This window comes from Tigriopus californicus, chromosome 3 (assembly GCF_007210705.1).
Source record: "Tigriopus californicus strain San Diego chromosome 3, Tcal_SD_v2.1, whole genome shotgun sequence".
Classification (NCBI taxonomy): domain Eukaryota; kingdom Metazoa; phylum Arthropoda; class Copepoda; order Harpacticoida; family Harpacticidae; genus Tigriopus; species Tigriopus californicus.
This window is the reverse complement of record NC_081442.1, coordinates 6,054,301-6,077,245: the sequence shown is the minus strand read 5'-3', so window position 1 is coordinate 6,077,245 and position 22,945 is coordinate 6,054,301. Positions and strand designations below refer to the sequence as shown.

Below are 22,945 nucleotides of genomic sequence, written 5' to 3'. Positions count from 1 at the left end.
AAACAAGAAGCCAAAACAACGGATGTTGTTGCCGTTGTTGTTGCTGTTGTCGTCGTTGCCAATACAACCACCACTCCTACTACCAAGACCACCACTGTCGACTTCGGTAGAATATTGGTCATCAAGAATCAAGACTCGTCCCGATCACCAACATCTGTCTACGTTGTGCGCCATGGCGAGCGGAACTCGGAGTACATGTTCTCGCACGATATGAATGTGCTGGTGCCGGCGGAACCATATTTTGAATTTCATGAGTTTTTAAGTGCATCCCAAAGTGTCAGTAGTTGTGTTTTGGTAATCATACCACCCTCACGAACTAAAGTGGGCTCTATTGTCATCATTGATAGGGAGCATCGTCTCAAAATTAAGCTACAAAAAATTTCAGATTGGATGTGCTTGCACTCACCCTGACGAGGAGAAACCGAGTGCAAGATGTGGAAGTTTGATGCCGTTCATGTTTGATTCCAAGAACCAAAGCGATCTCCTTGTCAAGGTGCAAGTTGTGATGGACCTGACAAAAGACTGATTTCATTGTCAGAAGATACAGTTCCAAGACGAAGGCATATATATGTATATGTTTGTGAGTCAACAAGAAGAAGAGCATAGCGAGCGATTTTCGTTTTGGTCGCATCATCGCCCTAGAAATGGGTGAGTGGTTGAAATCAGCCCCGTCCAAGTGTCAATGTCTGGAACTCTGCAACAAAAGAGGATAGATTGTCAAAATAAATGGTTGAATGACTAATTGAGCTCGGAATTTGGAATTTCTTTAAGATTAACAAGAGTGCAGTGTCAGTGTGTGAGCACATGTGACTTTTTTCTTCAATGACTTTGGAGCAAGAGCCTTGGTCTAATCCAACTACTACTGTACATCTGGGGAAATCGGGAAATCGAGTGAGTTCACTCTGGTTGGCGAATGATTCAGAGAGTGATTTTGAAGACGTTACAGTGAGATCGATCAAATGTGGTCAATGGTTTTTGTAAAGCCAAGTTTTGCAAGAGTCTAATGTTTCACTTTTCTTTTGACCAACCCACCGCTATGACGAGGTAAGACAATCTGATGATTTTGATTTCGAGTGCAATCCTGACGAGAGCTCCGATCTCAGTCGAAAAAGGGAGACTTTTTCTAAAGCATTCATAGCCCAATTCGGCTGACAGTGCTAAAGAAAGTTATTTAAGGTGGGCATTGTTTGGACCACCATTGGCCGCTACGTATTGCATTGAGACTGGACGAAGAGGTTTTGGTTTGCCCTCTCAGAAGGTGAGGTATGAGCATTGCCAAAAAACCGTCAGACATTATTTGACAATAATACCCTTTAGAATGATGATGACGACTCAGGAAGGACGGATGTGCAAGATGTTCTCCCCGTTTTGCATCTTTGACCACTATGAACGATTCTCCCAGCGTCGTCATGATTCTCCTCAAGATCATTTTACATCACTACTATTATCATTTTTCGTATTCCCAACAGTTTCGGACTGGGAAATGCACAACAGTCCATCTTTTTTGTGGGTCTGATGGGTTTCTGTTGTGCAAAGGTCCAAAAATATTTTAATGAAAGGCTCGTCATCATTGTTTCTTGTTCGTTTTCGTCTTGAATTTCCTTCGTCTTGATTGGTGCTTGGACCAATGAAATGCATGAATCGTGTAGAGATGGTTGCCTAGTTGAATGGATGGATGGATGGATGGTTGAAGCAATTGAACATTCTCATACTCCGCTCAGGGGTCATTCGATTTGATTCGGGTCTTTTCATTGCAACACATTCTATCCTGAAAACGGGAAATCCCTCAGGAAAAAGAGGGCTTATTTGTATTCGGAGAAAATTACCTCAAACTTCGAATAATGCACAAAGCAAGCCAACAAACAGGCACAAGGGCATTCCTATAGGACAAAACCATACGGATAAAAACCTCTAAAGGAACCAAAGGAACTCGATGGGTTGGGATTAGTGTGACCTTTCCAATGAACTTGGAAGCCTTCCACCCATGATTTAGCTACAAAGTCAGCCTTAGCAATTTATGATGTCCTATTTGGCAAGAATCGGTCATGACGCGGTGCACACATTAGACACGCATATTCCCGGCCTCGTTGTCGTCCCTGTCAGTCTCGTACAGGTAAGAGTCTTCGCCTACCAAAGTTAAGGAATGAATAATGCTACCAATACGATCCAAGCGCGGCTGCTCTAAAAAATCATGATCGTCGATGAGTTTTTGATATGAAAACGCCGGCAAAATGACTAGATGGCTCGTTCCTCCTCCTTCTCGTCCATGAAAATGAAGCTTTGAAAGAGGCTTCCTCTTAAATCGTGATCTTGAGCTCTCATCGAAAAATCGTTCGCAACGTTCGTTCGTTCGTTCGTTCGTTCATTCGTTCATTCGTTCATTCGTTCATTCACTTAACTAGGAAAGTAAGGCTCCTCCATACATCCCCTTGACGGTATTTGGATATTAGTCGTCGCTCTGGCTACGGGTTACTTGCTGATTCATCCACGGACAATGTGCTTGAGAAATTTATCGCACCTCCTTTCAATGATCTAATTCGAGATAAACGCCACCAAGGCTGAGGAATGGCTGAGGACTGGCTGGTTGACTCTCTATCTGCTATAGGCTCGTCGTCGATCAAGTGGTACATAAACGTACAATGAATGGCATGGAAATGCCGAAAATTGACGTACTTGCGTCTTGCACGCTGATCGAAAGTGCGAAAAAAGACTAATTGAGCCTTAACAATTGGTACGACATGGTAGGGATGCAACTCAAAGGGAGGTGGTTCCTTTTCAGCGGAAAAAAATCAAGGATACAAGGATACACACCAGTGCTTGATAAGAGACATGTAATCTATAGAAGGTATCGCTTATGGCTGGTTAGTGTCTTCTTTCCTTGTCAGAGAACTTGAAGTAGAGAATCTATTAGGACGCGTACAGCGTAGCGTGTTAATAGATGGTTGGGAGAGCGACTGGCTCAATGCAGAGTGTGGCACTCCTCTGAAAGCATCACTCTACCCATGACCAACAAGAATGCTAGCCCATTATTTTTGCACTTTACGAAACAAGATTGAAGATGAAAAACGAATCCAACCAGCTTGCCTGTTCTTTAGACTACGTGCTACATTCTGAATGCGGAGGAATTTGGCCGAGGCCGGTCGTTCACTCAACTCACGTATGAGCTATTGACATTTTATTCTCTGAAATTGATTTACTCACCAAGGTCATCGAATTTCCCAAGGAATCTGAAGTTTATGCCAAATCTTCTAATTGAATGACGTCAGGAAACGAGGCTGGGCGTGAGTGGGCGGGTGCTGGCTTTTTGCCCAACGAGGTTGTCGAATGTAGGAACAATGATGAGTGTCAATGTTGATTATCATTCTTGATTGTTGTGGGTGAGACCAGTGCCAGAAACCGAAAAGAGAATCAATCTTCGAAGGAGACCCACAAGGCTCAGCTGTCACGCCTCAGCAGTAAATAGGTTTGACAAATGGTTGGCGTTGTTCGTATTTTTTCGGTCGGTGCCGTTGCTCAGTTCACAGAGTAATGGTCAAAGGGATTCGACTCCCATGACCAAATTGGACTACCATTCATTACGATCGGCCAAGCACATGTACATGAAGATTCTTAAGGAACACCAGATTTCTAACGAGCTACGTGGCGCTCAATACACATTTCTTGAAGGATTACCGAACAATCTCACAATCAAGTAGACGACGTTACCATTATTTATGCTATTCATACCTAATAAAGCCACCTAGCCAGATAAAAAACCTTTTCATCCAACTTCTGACATTATTTTGTGATGACCAACCAGATAGCTAGGAGACTACCAAATTCCATTAGATCAAAGCCAGATTCCAACCGTCTTGAAATCAAACTATAGACAGAGTTCAATCGTCAAAATATCAATGTAGAAGCAAAATCAAAATCATTCACATTAGATTTTCGCCACAAATTACCTTTGTTAGGGCGCCATCTAGTAATTAAATTTCAAGAATACGATTTACAGCCACCTGCATACGAACACGTATATATGAACGAAAATTCTTGCAACCTGAACAAACGACGCCAACCACTAATTACTACTTACTCATCTTCGTCGCCCTACGAGCAAAACACGTTTTTGAAAGAAAGTGCTAGCAAACACTGCTGTGCCAAAACCATGTCCAGCTCATTCTTTAAGGAAGTGATACACATCGAAGATTGCGTAAAGAAACTCGCCCATGAATGTACGACGAGTACGACGAAGGAACGTCGGTTACATTTCTTTCTCTAGCGCTTGAGAGTAGCTTCACTGCTTCAATTATCTGATCTCATTAGACAAAACCAAACACGCTAAGCAATCAGGCAGTGGCTATTGTACCCCCGATGCAGTGATTTCATGCCGAGAGCGAGATCATGGGAACTGTGGGGTGGTATGCATGCAAGTAGTATGTACGTATATCGCCAAATGTCATCTTGTCGAACAAAAGTGAATCGGTCACTCTGATCAGAAAGACCTTTGCCAGAGGCATACCATGCCTATCATCTTATCCCATGCGGATGGGTGGATGAATGGATTGCAAGAGAGATGGCAAGATGGATGGAGGGATGGAGGCAATCGTCCACGGCTCTCTTAGTAGTCATATTTTGATTAGTGTGGGTTGATTCAGAACAATCACTTCTTCTGCGGTAAAGTGATGGTCATGGACGTAGGACAGTGGACAGTGGAGTCACGACGACGATTATCAACAATGAAGAAAGATTTCCCCAAGGGGGGAACTGCCAACCCCGCCCAACCGCCCAATCTAATGGACGATGAGTCACTCAACCACAATGACACTTGAGCTATTTTAGTTTCTGATACGAAGACAAAAGTAAGCGTGAGCCAACTGCAACGAATTCTATGATCCAGTGGGGTATGTTGAAAATTCTGGAAGACACGGAGACAACGCCTTGAAGTCCGGTGTTCGCCAGTTGGTCATCCATACTTGTCTCATTAGATACATTTATCCGGTGAAGTGGGTGGATTTTACAACCAAAACAAAATATGAGAGTGTGTGATAGCCTAAGTGATTTCCAGCGATGTTTATCCAATCATTTCAGGTAGGCGTTCTTTCGCCAATTAACTACATCCTCGCCACATGTTCAAGCTGGGTCAGAAATTGGACCATTTTACTTTCCATTCGTTCACAAAGTTGAGTACGAACATCCAGCAGAATAAGTTCGACCAAAATCGAAGCCGCTGAATTACTGCATGGCTCATATGTTCACAAGGTGCATGGTACGCTTGGTCCTTCACCCATAAGTGATGACCTTACAAAGAGTAGCTTGATCTAGGGAGGAGGGGTAGCTCCACGATATGATTTGAATATTTATGACTTGCGAAATCGGGTGAGATGTACTTGGACCGGTGACTCCAGAAGGTGGTCGATGAATCGTGCCATCAAACTGGATTACTCCGTACAGACTGTCAGCCTCGCAAAAATGCATGAACACATCAGGGCTCATTTGTCCGGACAAAATTAGGACCATCAATCGGAACCTCATCTCCCAATGAGGTCAAAAAATCTGCATGGATCCTATCCTTCCCAGAATAGTTGTTTGGGCACCGTTCTGCTTCTTCTGAGAAGCAACGTGGAAGCGGATGAACACGACAGGAAATGGGTCTGAAAGCCGGGTTATTGGTGCTTCTGAATGTTTTTTTTTTTCGCTGGATCCATGAAATCGGAGCTGTGCATACATTCGCCAATGTTGGATGCCGTCGTTGACTCCAAAAGTCGCCTCACCGTGCCTGTCAAAACCATAGCGATCGAAGTTCATTCATATTTGAAATGCAAAACTAACAAGGCTGTCAGAGCCAATATTCATTGTCAAACCACGAACACAGTCACGTGGTTTGACCAAACCTCATTTCTAGAACCTACCAAAGGGCTCTTAGGGCACAATTGCATTGGGTGTTGCTACGAGCTCAAAAAATCCTGAACATCCCAGATGATGCTAAATCAAACTTGGTAGGACCAAAATGAATCAGGATTGGGCAGTCCAACATTTTCGTGCATTTTAAAATGAACCTGAAGGCGACCCAGTCAAGGAGGAATTCGCCAAGGCTATCCATGACAACAAATAAATGAGCAAACGAGTTGTGGCACATGACCAACCTCGAGGCCCGACCTCGTTGGCATTGTTCTTGGCGATTTTCCAACAGGCTAAAGTGACTTTTAGCATCGCTTGCTGATAATTTACGACCATTTGTCCAGGCCGCTCAGACGATAAGACCAATGCCAATGACAAAAGTCAACTTGAAACCCTAGAAAAGAATGGATCTGGAGCTGATAATTGGAGCATCACCAACTTAATAGATCCATCCCATGAAGATTAGCTTTGCAATGCTAATTGTGAATGCACATCAGTTTCCCCGAGCTCTGGTACACTCAGCACAGCTGAAAGGAAGATGTTTTAGACCTCAAATACTTCTCATCGCTTAATGTATCTAAATGCCAGTTAGGCCTTGCTCTGATCACGTCTTCGCTCGATTTGATGGCTAGACAGTGAATGTGGAACGTGAATTTTGATGCGTGTTCATCACTATCAAATGGCACTGTCGGAGATGTTCTTGATGAGGATAATAATAATAAAAGTAATGATAATTGGCATACGCATGTAATTGCCCGAATTTGAAGGAAGTCTCGCGGAAAAGACACAGATCATTCCAGACCTGGGATGGTCTCTCACATAGTACATACATATGATCAGGAAACGGAAAATGTCAACAACTTCTATTCAAGTCCAACCCACTCCGATCACAGCCTGATCATCAATTAGCCATATTCTGCACATTTCATGGATTTGCCCGTGGAATGAGACCGATTCGAGGCGAAAAACGAGTCTTCTCAATCTGACAGGAATTATCTTATTTCAAATGGCCATTTGAAAGTCCGAGTGGGTTTTGGTTACGATTGTTTCGGAAATGCCGTGTTCGTTCAAACTACTGTACGTACATTGCTGTAGTTCAATCCACTGGGTGGTTTGTACGCATGCACGTGAAATGGAGAAGAGGAAAGAGTTGGTAACCAGCTTGGATTCGGAACACAAATTCAAATCCAAAGCGCCATAAAAGGTGTTCAGTTACAACATTTGTACTCATGCGAAGGTGACAGTTACAGGAACAGCAAGAGGAATGAATATCGGAAGAAGAAGAAGAAGAAGAGAAGACAGAAGAGAGAGAGAGAGACAGATTCGGCTCGGCCACCATCGTTGCACAGAAATACATTCGCACAACAAATGGAGCCACCGCACACGAGAGAAATTCAAATCCATCTCCATGATGTAAACCAATCAGGCGAAACCAATGTGAAAGAAAATGTTGTGTTTGTGGTCCAGAGGGACTCCTCAACCACAGGTAACGGTACGGATCACGGAGTCCCGCCTGGATTGGTGGGACATCGATCAGCCACATTCCAAAGAATGTCCACTGACCAAGAGTCCTTTCTCTCTTCTGAGTAGATCTTTTCAAGACAAGAGAGAGACAAAAATTTCAATCATCCCCTAATGATCTCATCGGGAGGTGGGATTCCTAGTTCATACACGTATGTATGTACATACATGTGCTTACATTCATACAGAACTCACAAAATACAAAAGGTACCTGGAAGTAGTAATGACACATGCACGCACAAACGCATAGTATAGTCGTTGGCAATGGACTCCCTCCTAGACTTGTAGGTGAATGGCATTTCTTTGAGTCATGTGGCGATGAATGTAAGATTGCTACGGAGGCTAAGTCCAAGTGGTTTCCGCTATTCCGAGGAGTCTTAACGATATCAGAGAGATGCATCATCAAATCCTCTTTGGCCCAAGCAAATGAAGAAAACGAACAACTCGAAAGGAGACCTATCCAATTAGTTACGCCACAATTTCCACCGGCTTTGCCTGCCATTCGGACTACAAGCACATTGGTTAACAAAGTCATTTTCCAATCCCAAAGAGAGACCATTCCAATGGTAGCTGGCTAGCCAGCTGGCCTGATCGTTTGAGTTGTTTTCACTCTGGCCATGGAAACGACAAACCTTTTTAATACAATCTCACAGCTACGATGTCGCCCTTGTCACCGATCCAACGAGCCATTCAACTATTGCGGGACGAGAATGATTGACAAACGATGGCAAAATTCCAATTGTGTCTCACCTTACGACGAAGCATCTCCTTGGATTGGGAGATTTCAAATCGGCTTGAGTTTCGGCAGTAAGTTCTAACGTGTGGTCGTCTACTAATTGTGAGTCTCACTTTCGAGTGGCTTGACAAACTGGTTCGGCGATTTCTTGACTCTACCCAATGGATCGATAATAGTTTCTTTTCATTTCACTTTCGTTTAGCCAGCCTGCCATTTGGTCCTCGGGTTTGTTTGGCTTGTACCGTACATGGGATCGTGATGGACACCCGTTCACCTGTCCTTGCCCGGAGGCACGCATTTCGAGTACTAGAAGACAATTGAATGATAATAACGGCCAGCAGTAGCATGACTGGACATGAATCCATATCGGATTACTCGAGCATCAGACTTGAACGACTTTGAAAGGCCATGATTGATCTCCATTCACAATTTCGTTCGGGTCAACCAGTGGGGTGCTCAAAGTCAAGGAGGCCAACAATCGAGAGATCCGAAATCCGTCGAGGCACTCAAGTGTATGGACACATGGACAGGGGGGGGAATCTAAATTTGACTCACAAAACTCAACTAATTCGAGTTGGCCAGCCTCTGGGAAATTCGGCTTTTGAATGGCCCTCCTTAGTGGTAGGCCCTGGGCTCGACAGGGTCCCTAAGAAGAAGACGAAGAAAGAAACAATGACCGAGAGTTCTGCTACGTAAGTAGGCACCCTATTTTGAAATTACTCCCAATGAGATTCAGAAGTAGAAACCGCTGGCAGTCATTTGAATCACTCCGCGATCTTGACTCGTTGGTTAATTTCAGCCAAATCGGAACTGGTCGGCCAGAAATCCTGAAGAACCACGGAACGGAATGTCCAAGTGGAGGGATTGAAAATAGTACTTGCCAAGTGAATTAATATGGCGTTCCATTTGAATAGGTGCTTTGCAATCATTCAATCGATTGGGTATCACATTATTTCTGGCACGGGAAAGAGATGGATGTGGATGTGGTTTCATGGAGGCTTGCATATCATTGATCTTTTGAAACCATCAACCTACCACCATCAGTTCGTCCATCAAACGCATTTGCTTGGTACGAGAAGATAAGGCGTATACGTGTCTGCAGTAGGCGATTCAGTAGTGGGTTCTGACTTTTATCCAGGACACGGTGGTCTAAATACCTTATCAAGTTTCGAGCGAGAAATAACCAAAACAGTTCTTGGCATTTTTCTACCTCACAGAAGTCTAAAAAAAACCTTTAATTCTATTGCGCCTTAGGATTCTAGCTCAAAACTAGAAACTTGCATACCTGAAAAGCGTATCAAAAACTGAGATTATGAAAAATATTTTACTTGGAAATTAGAAGCACACTTAATCACCACTTGACTAGAAATTGCAAAAGATCTTTCAAGTCGAGGCTTGGCTATATGGGATAAATTCGTCCTACTTTCATCCATTTTGTGTTCAAAATGCCCAGGTCATATCTTAAGTCAAATGTCCAGTGCTTCTAATTTCAAAGATAAAAGTTTTTGAAAACTTTCAGCATTTATTATGTTCTTAAAGCATCTAAGTTTTTAACCTAAGCTAGAGTTCCACACAGCACAATAAAGTCAAAACTGTTCGTCATGATTTTGTGAGTTAAAGAAATTCCACGACGTGTTTGGGTATTTTTCTTGAAACTTGATAAGACATTTGAACCACTGTGTCAGAGGTTTATTCAGGCGTATTCTTTGATTTGAGCCCCGATTCGACAATTCTCGACGAGGGGGAAAAAGACAACTGTTTGGACCAAAACGCCGAGATGATATGGACATGCTTGACCTCATAACGCCTCAACTCTCCGACCTTGGAAACAATGCCCAATAACCCCTCGCCCGTCCCCCGTGAAAGTGCATTCAAAATGACTGATGCAAATGAAGCGCCCGAGCACCATTATAGTATGGTATACGTAGTATGGGGTAGCTGACAATAGAAGTACAAAAATAGAACTGCAACACTAAGATCGTCGAAGAGAGAACGAAGAACGAGAGAAAGGCCTGGCAGGAGAAGAATGATCCATTCTCGTCAAACCTCGTTGACCCCGGAGCATTTTAAAACCGATTAGACATCTTTGTGAAATCTCCAAACGAGATGAACAATACGGCAACGCTCAAAACAAATTTCTGCCTTCTCCCTCTCATCATCGTCATCATCATCATCGAGTCTGCGCCATTTCAAAGTCGAATAACGCCAAATTGGAGGGTCATATCATTGCTCTGGAGGACGTTTGGTCGTAGCTCATGTGCCACCAACATAAGAAGCAGATTCATCCAGCCAAAGATCTGCTTTGTTTCATGCATAATTGGAAAGGCCTTCTGGTGGTAGTTTGTTACCCATCAAATCTGTGACCCAAAAGATATAAATAAAAGATCAGGAGAGGTTTTTATTTTTGGCAAGGTGGAGGTATATGAAGTCGGGGAGGGGCTCTTTGAACAGCTGAGATGCGGTCCTAAATCAATCGGACTTTCTTGTCTGTTGAGTGTAGATAAATCGGTATGTATAAATACCTTCAAACAGATAAATGAGCATATGGAAATATTCGCCATATTCGGCAGTTGCTGATGAGGAGATTTGGAAATTTGACAAATGTCAGCTCGACAAACTCGTCATTCGTATTTGAACGCCAAAAAAAAATCAGGACAAAACAGCTGTTCAAGGCCTGGTCAAAATTAGGATCCAACTCATTCTTATCCACCTTAATCTAATACAGCTCTAACATGACTGCAAGACTGTCCTACTTCGTTCGATGATCACCTCGTATCTGAAGAACCCAGGTGCAAGAATGGAATTGCCATTCAGGAAATTGACTCTGATTGTGTTTGCTCCATTATTTCGATTGCTCTCCTCTCTTTCTTTCTCTCCCCCTTTTCTAAGGAAACCTAGCTGGATGTACCTATGCCATTTAATGAGTTTGTGTGTGCGTGTATGTGTGTACATGTCTGTGTGATCAAAAGTACTTATTCTCAAAAAGGCAAGGCCGGGTTCAACTTCAAAGCGAGGTGTCGAAATAGAAGTGGTTCTTTGATGGCAGTAAGTAACTTGAACAAAACCATAGTCGAGATCGATCCAAGGTGGCTCACATTGCATTCAATGAACTTCATGAAACGACATAAAATGACATGGTCCTGGAGGGAGCAGACGCACTATCTTCTTTACCAGTGCACAAGCACGGTAGTGTACTATACGTTCCTATATATGTAGCACATAATGTGCCTGTCTGTGCCTTACTATATTGAAAGGATCGGGCCTCTGGAAAATCTCAAACGCCTTTGGATGTTTGTACGCACATAGTAAGTATGTCTCGAGCGATGTTACCGTTCCCAATTCAGCTTTCCCAGTTAAATACGCGAATCATCACAATCATCTTGCCAGAAGTTTTGTCATGGTCTGAATTCGTTTTGGCACTCGACATCCAAATTGTAAGTTAATGTAATTGTAATGGAAGATCTGGAATGGATATTGACGCATACACGCACACTCATCCTCGAAAGGTGTTTTTATTCGACAAAGATTGATGTGACTGTTTTTGGAAGGTTTATCATTGATTCCCAATGCAATTTGGCCTAGAGTTTCGCAAGCTTCCAATCCATGAAACAAGAATTCTTTTTTCGTCCTTCTTGTGAAACTAGTCCATGAATGGGTGCCGAAAAGCAAGGCAGTCACAAAGGATGAATGAATTCGTTCAAATCATAATTTCGTCCCTATTTCGGGAAAAAAAGATTTTGCCATTTCCACTTGTAGACTGCATGTTCGAGTTGGTGAGTGTGTGTAACTCTGTTACTGCAACTATACACAAGCTCCTCAGGGCAGATTTTTCAAGGAAAAACTTCGATTGAAGATATGTTTGCCCCTTCCTTCCGAGTGAATGAATGCAATTCAATTCATTTCTGCCGGATTTGTAAGATGTTTGATGATGGTGCTGGTAGTAGAAGAGGTAGACGTGGTCGGTCCCGTCATTGTCGTTGGTACTCGTACTACATGCTCCCTAGGCCTTATGAACGCAGTACTGTGAGTAGTGAGGCTCTGCGTACGTACGACCTCCTGTACGTATCTACAATGGAGGAGAGAACCTTGGTTGTGGCGATTGGGATGACTTTGATATCGTTGGTATTGAAAACGAAACCCATCTCTTTTAATTGAATCGAATGCCATAAAAGTAAACTGCTGATAGAAAAGGGCAGGAAATCGTCGCTTGATGGGTAGCTTGGCCGTTCCAGAAGATGGACCTTCACTGGAATGATGCGCCAGGATTCCTCTCGTGGTCTGAACGAGTGTGTTGGTCCTAAGTACTCTGTACTTATGTCTCGGCTATAAGACGAACCTGGAGTGAAGCCTCAGAGAGGCTCGTAATTACCATAAAACATGAGGCACTCAATCTTAATGATTGTGGAATTGCAGTCCAAATTCTATATGTACATTGTACGTCAAGTCCATGAGTAGTTTACTTGTTTAGGGAGGGCAATGGTTCATAATGGGAGCACGACGACTCATTGGAATTTTCAAACCGAATTCTATTCTGACTTCGAACGATAGGCGTCAGGTTCGAGAGTGGAAGGAAAAAAAGCCCCTTAATGGACTCGACCATTCACCCGTGCAATTGAGTTCGTGGAATAGATTCCAAAATCATCTTTTCCCCTTTTCCCATCCCCCTGTTATTTCCGATATGCTGGATCCAGTCACCCCTTTTTACCTCTTCTTAAAGTTAACGAAGTCATTCCTATGCATAGAAAGCGTGAATCTGGCTGTTTTTTCAACCCCATTTGGGGCTGAAGTGCTTGAAGTTGGTCGATCCAGGGCTGTCAACAGACTTCAGCGGAAAAAATGTGAATTTACGTACATACGTGAGGGATGCGAGAACATCTATGAAACAACCCCCCCTCCCCCCTTTGTACCTCTACAAATCAGAGTGACAACCGGCTTATCCTCTGTAGATTTCGTGACTTCAAAAGGTCCTATTACTTCTTTATTTGGAGGGTCATTTACTTTCATCAAACGTTCCACTCCGAGGATTCGTTCCCAATTGCTTGATCTTGGCACGAATTTAGTGTATGAGGGTATTCGTTTGATGTGCCTGAATCACCCCACATCTGTTGTTTGGAACTAATCAATTAATTTGCACTTACATGGAGCACTTATATACAATCTACTCTTCTTCCAATTTAAAGATATTATCTTTCAGTTATTAGCTTTTCCACAACAACTGCGGACATTTAGCCTTGCGAATAATGAAGTTGATGCTTCCATTTCTATTCGCAGTCTATCAAAGTGGCTGGCTATTTTTAGGTAAATGCATTACGCATTTGGTCAAATATAGGAATTCAAACTTGTGTGAGGGACCTTTGTGATCATTTTGACCATTCTCCAGAGTTTCAACCTCCACCTTAACACATCCCTAAGAGTATCAAGTAAAGTAGCTTCGTTTCTTTTCACCGCTGGATTGCATGAATGCCTGGTTGAGATAGAAAATGGAATATTTAAAATAAGAGCCTTTAGTCTTTATCTACACTTTTCCCTTTCTCTCTCTCTCTCATACAAACTCTTCCTTACACTGTCTCTCTCGCTAAGAGAGTGTTTCTTCTCTCTTCTCTCATTCACTCCTTGTTTGGAGAGGAACTTCCGAAAGAGATGGATTTTACGACCAAATATTTTGACTTTTTATGGCTCAATATTTCTCCCCCTAAGTATAAGACCCAAAGGTTGCTGGAAAACTCCTCAATTCTGTGTGGACCAAGTTGTCCTGGGGTACAACTCCTTGACCTTGAGCCCCTCCCCCCCTCAGTTGACAAGAATTTGCTGAGACATATTTTCATTCCTAAGATCCCGTTCAATTTCTCGTTCATAGGCACAAATGCACTCTGGCACAAATCATTTGCGAAAATGGCTTGACTTAGACTCCAGGCCTCAGGTTCCGAACAATATCACGAGAAACGTGCTTACTTAAGCCCCAGATTTGAAACAGTTTACTCGTAATAAACGCGAATAGAGTGTTCATAACAAAATGAAACCCTCTGGAAATGGATGGGTGTGTTGTGGATATCTGCACACATTCCACACAATCTTGCTTATTGTAGTGATTTGTTAAGAAAAATGTCATTAAAGAGATATCAAGATTAAGCCAGCAATTAAAAATCCCATTGTAAAAGAAAAATGGAAATACATATTTTCTAACTGCAGGTCATTTCTGGAAAGGAATAAAAGCAGCACATGTTTAGTACTTTTCTCTAACCAATTTTTTCGCAATGCTTATGACAAATATTGAAATTGAGCCAAATTTTCAGTTCAAACTAGTTCTATTTGGAAAACCCTCTAAACATGAAATTTACTCATGCCTTTACATCCAGGCCCTACCTCTGTCCTTGGCCGGCATCATGACTTCCATTTGCCCCGGGCGATTATCAAACGACGGTTTTCCGCTTGTTCTCAGATTGCCACTACGGTATGCAACCGACTCTACTGTTCGGGGTGGCAAGCGAGCCACGCTGGTAATCAGGGTGACAGTTTTTATCTTGAACAATTTCCTGGGACAGGTTTTCGGGGGTGACAAATTGCGATTTAATTTGCGTCGGTTTCGCGTCCTTGAGGTTAATCGTACCAGATATCTGTGCTACGTCGTGTCGCTGGTAGCTAAATACTTGCCTGATATTGTTGATAAAGGAGAGGGAAGGGGAATTGAGAACAAGTATGATTTTCTCATCGCGAATAATTTGCTCCTGTGAGCAGAGTCGCTTCCGATTTGTCGAAAAGCTTCTCCAAATTGCCAAAGGTTACGATAAACAACGATTAAGGGGATAGAGCTGGTATCTTGAGAAGTCATGATTTACAATAGTAACCTAATGACACTATCCTCGGTCAAAAACTGACACGAGACGCTAATAGCTTCATTTAACTGATTGAGGAGTAGTGCCAACTAAGAGTTGCTGTTTTTCTCAACGAGTGCCACACCCCTTTATAGCGCCTTAGCGAGGGATCGAAATCTCCGAAATCACCGTCTTGATTAGTGACTTTTTCTACCTTCTTCTTACCAGGCCAATTTTGCTGGCTCTCTCTCTGGCTTCTGGCGACTTCAAAAGTGGCCCGGTCGAAGTTTCGGGTGTTTCTTTGGATCACCAAGGAAAGGGCACAACGGATATGGCATTAGGATGCGAAAATGGCCTCAAGGTTGAAAGCAAATGGCTTTTCCTTCGATGTGACCTCTTTTTCTCAGAGAGCATCGATAAGCTTGCTTGGATAGGGTTGGGAATGATGTCATGTTATTGATCATCAATAACATAGTTCTTCGATGAATAATTCAACGGGTGCAGAAATATCATAGGGACATAATTAGGAGAAATTTTAAGAAATCAAGATAAATGTTTTGGTGAGTCCTTCGCATTGGCTTTTGGTTTAAACCTAAGACTGTATTTAAGCCCATCCCTGTTGGTCCCAGATTCACCGTCTAGATTTAAGAACAAAAGCGTTGGCTTTGTGATTGGACCATTTTTCAAGTACATTGAGAATGAACACGACAGAAGCTGATATCAAACTGAATTAAACCTTATATCAGATTGAGCCAAAATAAGGTGTGCACAAAAATCTGTTTCCATTTAAATTTGCTCATTTGCAAAAAGTTTGGCCCTAAAATCCAGCATGGGGATTTACATTCTCGTCACACCCTATACAAATTGGACCGGCTGATCCAAACACTACCAGTTGTCATCTGACCAGGGTTTCTTACCCTAGAATTGACGAATTTGGTGATTCGAAAAACGGAAATGGAATCACCAATATCAATGCCAAATCATGCCAACGCTGGAAACCTTAATTTTTGAAGATCGAGGAAAAAAAATCACACGAAAGTTCAACATATCAAGTCCAAAAACTGGTTTGAATACAAGATGAATGAGAACTACTTTATTATTGACAATCAATTAAGTACTGCTCATTATAATGGACTCGTTGTAACGCTTAAACGGTTTGATATTCAAATTCAAATTCATAGCAGACCTCTTTAGGACGACGTAGGTCATTTGATTTCCTCCCCGGGCCGTGAATCAAATAATTTGCATGTCCTTCATTTTCGTAATCATACCTCATAGGGAAAGTCATTTGCCACTGACTTCGTCATTCACTGTACAAAATAACTTGAAGGTCGTGGGAAAATGTGGTGCTCGCTCTGGTTTTGATCCGTCGTTCCTCGGAGCGAAAATAGTAATTGGCTTTGGCCTGCAGGCAATCAATAGGCCTCCCACCGACTCTGCCATATTCCGTGATGTGTTGGACGGTCAAGGATGGTATGATTCCATCAGTGGATTAAGAACACCACCTCACGCATAAATAGCAAAACCATTCTGGTTTGTCTCGCACCAGCCACCATGAATAGAAGGAGGCTTGTTCAAGCAGACAATTGCAGGTACAAGGAACGACCAGTGGCAGGTTCATGAGAAAATTATCTTGGCGATGGACTGATAAAAATGATCAACGTCTTCATCATCATTATCATCGTCGTCATCATCATCGTCATTTTTATCACGTAGGTAGAAAAACCAGAAGCCCTGTCGTCCTCCCCATCGCCATCATTATCTTCATCATCGTCCTCGTCCTCGTCGTCATCTCGATTCTTCCACTCAATTTATCACCAATTAATTGCTTCTTCTGCCTAATGAATTTAATGGCGAATGTCAAATCCTCGAAAGGATGGACGGGCCTTGTTTAACGACAGAATGGCATCCCTCTGCGGCGACCCACAGGCTACACTAACACTGCAGGACTCCTCCACTGTGTAAGGAGTATATAGAATTGTAGATGGAAAAAAGTGAGTGCGAGGAGGAGAAATAGACACGGTCGTGCCACTAGAATTTTGATGTGCGACCCAAGATTTATCGTGCATTTCAATTTGAGAGCCAAGTGTACGTACAAGGCTCAAGCCAACGAGCGAGCTGCCAGGGAAATCGTTAATTGTTGGCGGGTCTCTAAACGGAATACAAGTCGTCCTGTTCGTCTCCGGCTCCCTTCGAAACCATGACTCGGTCATTATTGAAGAAGCTACTTCGTTCGCTTTCGGCTCTCATGCCTCTCGGAGGGAATTGCAGAAGAAACAGAGACACTTTTATGCTCATCCACACTCACAATTGACGCATGCTTGAAATCTCAATCTCTCGTCTCTTCATTCTTTCTTTCTCTCTCTCCTTTTATTCCTTTACATTCGTAGAACAAGTCGCTGCGAGTGACCTTATAGTCAAGGATGACACGGACGTTAGAAATTGCGTCAGGAGTATCACCGAGTCTTTTGATTTGATTAATTAACCCATGGTCTGCACAATCTGCACAGACATCCATAATATATTCGCATCTTTCATACCACCATTCTGGTAGTCAGATTCATCCAAGGTAGATTGAGGAGACGTTGGTAGACTTTCAAGAGGTGCAGTAATATCGAATGACTCAAACAATTGTCGAAAGGGGTAGGAAACTTTCATCCGCTTGAAGCATTTCTTCAAAGGCCAAGTGGTGTACAATGCACTAACTCAGGCAAGGCTTGATGATTTTCTCTGGAATAGAACATTCTTGTAAGAACAGGAATGTCGATTGTCACGTACGATGCTAGAATTCTTCGCTAAGCAATCATTTATCAATTCTTCCCATTCTTCTTCTCTTGGCTTCTTCTCTGAATCTTAGACTAAGCTATTATTCCTTCCGAAGAGGTGCATTTTCCTTCTTCACCTCCTCTTTCAGGCCCACTAGCCACGTGTGTGCACGGGTATGACTGAAATATGGCACATATCATTGAAGGAGGAGGAGGAGGCATATTCCAACAGTTCTTGGAGTGGTACGTACCTACATACAGTAGTCGTTTTCGAAGTAGTAGAGGTTGGCACGAGTACGTAGTACGTAGTAGGCAAATGCGATCCGCAAATAAGGTGTGAACGGAAGGTAAAATATTCTAATATATCATCTTCTTCCACATACACAACGAGCCTTTTAGAAACAGGGGAAGGGAAGAGAGGAGCGAGAATAATTCAAAATCCAATCGTAACCACAGAAGACGAAGAAAAAAGTCCAACGGAAGACGCACCTCCGGTTGAAGAGTGATAAAATAGTTCCTGTTGAGGAAAATCAGTCATTTGTCAGAAATTCGAAATGCATTTTGACACTTGAAATGACACAAACTCAGGACCAGCGAACCCATCTACTTCGTCTTGTCATAAATAGTCGCAAGTTTCCGACTCTTTTTGTCGAAATGTATAGATAACCAGACTGCGCAACCTCTCATTTTGCAACTTTCGTTTTCAGCACACGACCACTCTTGGACTTTCTCGAACCTTGAAGCCACAATGGAACATATTAACCATTGCCAAAAAATCACAAGAATTGAAGTCTTACACTCGCATTGTACAACATCAGTTTTTTAACTTTGAATGCACTTTCTAGAGTTATGCACAATTAATCTAATCAACTATAAATAAGGTGGCTAACACGGGTTTTGCTTGATGCATGCAGTATGGGGAAACCCAACCATCGTGGGTTCCAGACCACATTGAGGAATACACACAAGCACACACGAGACGGATAAGATGACAGAGGAAAATCTAAGCAAATCTAAGCGCAGACCAGCTTTGTCCACCACTGCATGACAATGCTTAAATTATGACTGTCGTTGTTATTTCCTCGGGTATCCCCGGGCAAATGAAAATAAAAGCTCTAAAGCTTTCTCTGAACTCTTGCCTTTTTTTATTAAGGAAATACCTTTCTCAAGGGCTCGCTCATCCCGACCCTGGAAAGATAAAATAGAACAGATATTAGGGTTAGCTGGATCAACTGGCTGTCCTCTACAGTGTGCTTGTGTCGTCACAAAAGACCGGAATGCTCGAGGTATCTTTGACCCAAAAAGAAGTACAACCTGAATTGATAAAAATGTCCTCCATATTTTGTGCCTTGTCAAGCGAGGACAACGGAGGCGACTTTTTACCGTTGTCCATCATAAATTCGGGTCGCAGTCCACCATTTCCCTTTGATGGGCGCCAAGCAGGCCCTTCTCAGATATGATTGTGCTTCTCCTCAATCACATCTTCCTGATTGCACGCATGGAACTGGGAACGGAATAACATTGCCATGCCGCAGTTACAAGGCTCGAACGAATTCCTTTGTTCCACTTGAGCCACAGTCATAGCGGCAGGAAAATTTGCATTGACCTTCACGATAAACTTCACCCACCCACCAACAGTACCACCACGCCCCACCTCGTACACGAACGATTGTAGGTGGATATCCAGACGATCAAGTGAAACATTTTGCGCCTTAGGAAGAAAGAAAGTGGATAAACTTGGCTTAAAGAGACTAGGTCTTATGTGCCAATGGCAAAGGTCTTTTCCATTTTCGGTCTCGTTGGTTTCAGGGCGCTTTTTTCTATTCCGTTTGAGCCCGTTCACTTTTTTTGCTCCGAACACAGCACAATACAACAATGACGTACTACGCACTACGTAAGTTTCCTACACGAAGAGACTCTGCACTCTCCGAGGTCTTTCTCTCTCTCTCTTTCTCTCTCTCTCAGAGATGCTTCAGGGCAAGAACGACTAACTTTTGGAGAGAAATGTTCCCCTTTTTGCGGGATTCGGCAACTTTCTACGACCGACCTCACGTATATGCATCGTGCAGCACTTCTCTTGGGTGTCCATGGTCCCAACTATCGGAATCAAGAGGAGTGAGAAAAAGACGTGAACTTTACTTTGCCGGCTGGAGCTCGAATGATACTTTTGAGCTTGAGATATGATGATAAGTCTGGTATTTGTTCCAGTCTGTTCAAAGGTACAAGATTTGATTTGATGGAGTGCATCGAATCATCATCATCATCATCATGAATGTGTCATGTCAAAATGTGCACCCAACTTACTGCTGCTCATTATTGCGTGCAAGTATTCAGTTTGGCATGTGGAACAATGGGGGATCGAGGGATTTGTCCTTGGCACGCCTAACTGACCTTGTTCGAGGGGTATAGAGGGTAGTAAAGTAGTACAAGATGGGGACCATTTATCTAATTTGCAATATGAGCATGACACAAGTAGCTCTTTATGAGAGCACAAGGCTGTAAATGTGGAAAGTACTCGTTCCACGTGAGTTTCTAACCATCTTTTATGGTTTGGTCGGGCTGACAGACGTCGTCATTGAGGCGAGCTGACGGACCAGAAGATATGATCATTAATGATCTCCAGTGGGAGCTTCGTCAATTGGCCGCTAGTGCATGCCTGACATTACACATTTATCTGCACACTGAGTGAGTACTTCGTATACCAAACGTTACGATGGAGCGAAGGGCTCTTGGTGCTCGGAATTCCCTACTTTGGAGTGTGCAGCCTTGGAATTTTGGCCCCATTTCAATCTGGAAATGAAATCATGCGTGATAAGCAGCGATGACCTCTGTGGGGCCATTCGATCGATCCTTTTATCCAGAGCCAGCCAGGTATGGAACGAGTCCACAATGGTTGGCACGTTTGGCCAGAGTGTCCATAAAATATCCACGAGAAACACATCCAATCGCTCTTTTTACGTGGGTGGGGAATTCACTCCGAGCATGCAACTTGTAAGAGTTTATTGTTAGAAAAGCCTCTTTCGTCTCTCAGGACGGGTTAGTACAACTTTAGCTGGAACCTCTGCCGTTTTTCAGGTTGATCCATGAAACTGGGTCATTGGTTGATCAACTTTCGACGGGCACTAAAAGCCATGTGCAGTTAACTCACACAACCGAAAAAATCTGATATTACTTCTTCAGCAAAAGACATGCTTTTATTGGACAAACTTCGCTTGGGCTCCACGAGTTGGTTTTCGCGGCCAGAATGGTACACGAGCTCAAGTCGGATATTTGTCAATATCAGGAAAGCCAGTCCTGACCTCATTTTTGCTCTGAGCCGACCCTAACGAATTACACCCATTGACCTTGATCCTTATCCTTGTCTCATCTAATTCTTGCATTCCTATTTATTCTAGGTAAGTGCTGATGACTTCTCGTTGACTGTAGTATGTAGATGTGAGGATGTTTGCCTGGTTGTGTGGGTGGGTATTTGTGATAGATCCAAATACTACGGATGAATGTTGGCCTCATTAGCATCTCCTAACAACTTCATTACGTCCAATCCTACGGCTGGGATCAAAACTTCCGGAAAAAGAAGTTGGTGATGTTCGATACCAATCATGGAGTTCCACAGTGCGCACACTGTGGACTGCTCCCGCAGGTACAAGACTAGATCAGTCCCAGCATTTAAGGCCATAGCCTTCATCTATCATCTAGAAGAAACACGATGATTCGTTGAGAGAGGCCCTGGTCACTTGAGATAATGATGTTAGTTACATGCGTACACCAATTGAGAGGAAAGAATTGCCTCCTTTGCCTTTGGTGTGCGTCAATCGTGTTGGTTGGTGTCTGATTGGAGCTCTTGCATTTCCTTGATATTAGATGCCAGGAAAGGAAAGACCATGCTTTCATCAAATGGTCATTGGCTGTAACTCTAGTACAAGCATCAGTGGCTATAACATATTCAAAGGGAAGCGTGGCGAAGGTCTTTTTCACGACATGCCTTCCACAACACGATACAGAGCTTCTTACGTAGATGAATTTGTAACACAAACACTAGCGGGTGTCATCAAGTTCATTTCCATGGAAATCTACTTCCAGTTCTATTTGGTATTCCTTGGATGATGATTGCGACCGTATGGAGTATTCTCATAAAGTAGTGTATTACAATGACTCTCATAGTGATCATGGGGCCAAAGGCAGGATTCTTAGAATAGTCCAGCGTGACTGCGGGGTATTCCAGTCACGTCAAGAGAAATGTAAAATGCAAACTTAAGGCGTCAGCTTACGACTCGAAGGATTTGTATAAAAGAAAATTCAAATGCCTCTTCGAGGACTTCTCCATTTCTCAAAACACTTCCTAACTCTGTCAGAAAGTCAGTCACTTTAGTCAGTTACACATAGTGTGTGTCGTCTGTCATTCTCCAGTTGCTATCCCTCCCGTAAGAGTTCTGTTCTCCGGGGACTGACTCGTGTAAGTATGGTAAAGGAAGGGATATTGGAGACTTATTCTGTTTCATCGGGTTCTTTTTATGGCCAACTGTTACGCCGATACAACCAAAAAGGCTCGAACCTCATTGAGGCCAATTTCTGTACATTATGGACTCTGGGGGGATTGGGTGGGGTGCCAAAAGTTCCTCCTGGATTTCCTCCACCCTCCTTTCTCTCCAGATCGAGAACTTCCCTTGGGCTTTTTGGGAGGAAATCAGTGAAATAAAAACACAAACTTTCGCCTGAAAGAACCCCGAGAACGGTATCTACTCAAGCTGTACGCATACCCTTGTTGGTTGAGAAAGCTGATAGTGGAGAGTGGAGGCCCACAGTTGGTCACAATTTTTAGTACGACCCGCATTACATCCAATTAAACCGGTCCCAAAAACAGCATTTATCCACCAGACTCGTCTCCATACTCGAACGTACAAAAATAAAGTACACTTGCACATTGAGCTGAAATGTAAAGGATCAGAGATGGTACGGACCCATTTGAGGCCATCTTCTTAGTCGAAAGAGCGAGCATTGGCAGCGATGCAAAGCTCCTTGGTAAAGGAACAAGCATGTGAACATGAACATGAACGGTAATTGACCCAAATACATGTGAATTCGCCGCCAGTGAGCGGTGAAAATCCTCAACAAATGGACTCTTCATGTTTCGATGGACATCTGAAGAGGAGTGAGTCAAGTGTCTAGAGCCATGTGACACCAAAGTCAGGCGACGTACGAATACCGTCTACTACTAACATTAGGATACTGGA

The 22,945-nt window shown here is 43.1% G+C and overlaps 1 protein-coding gene across 1 annotated transcript in view; it reads left to right on the top strand.

Annotated features, from left to right (window-relative positions):
- Nucleotides 1-688: 688 nt before the first annotated feature.
- The window catches only part of LOC131877626 (uncharacterized), a 42,163-nt gene continuing 19,906 nt past the window's right edge, over nt 689-22,945 (top strand). Inside the window, exon 1 of the mRNA XM_059223359.1 lies at nt 689-1,044. The gene's annotated coding sequence lies outside the window, so the exon portion shown is untranslated. The remainder of the gene's footprint in view (nt 1,045-22,945) is intronic.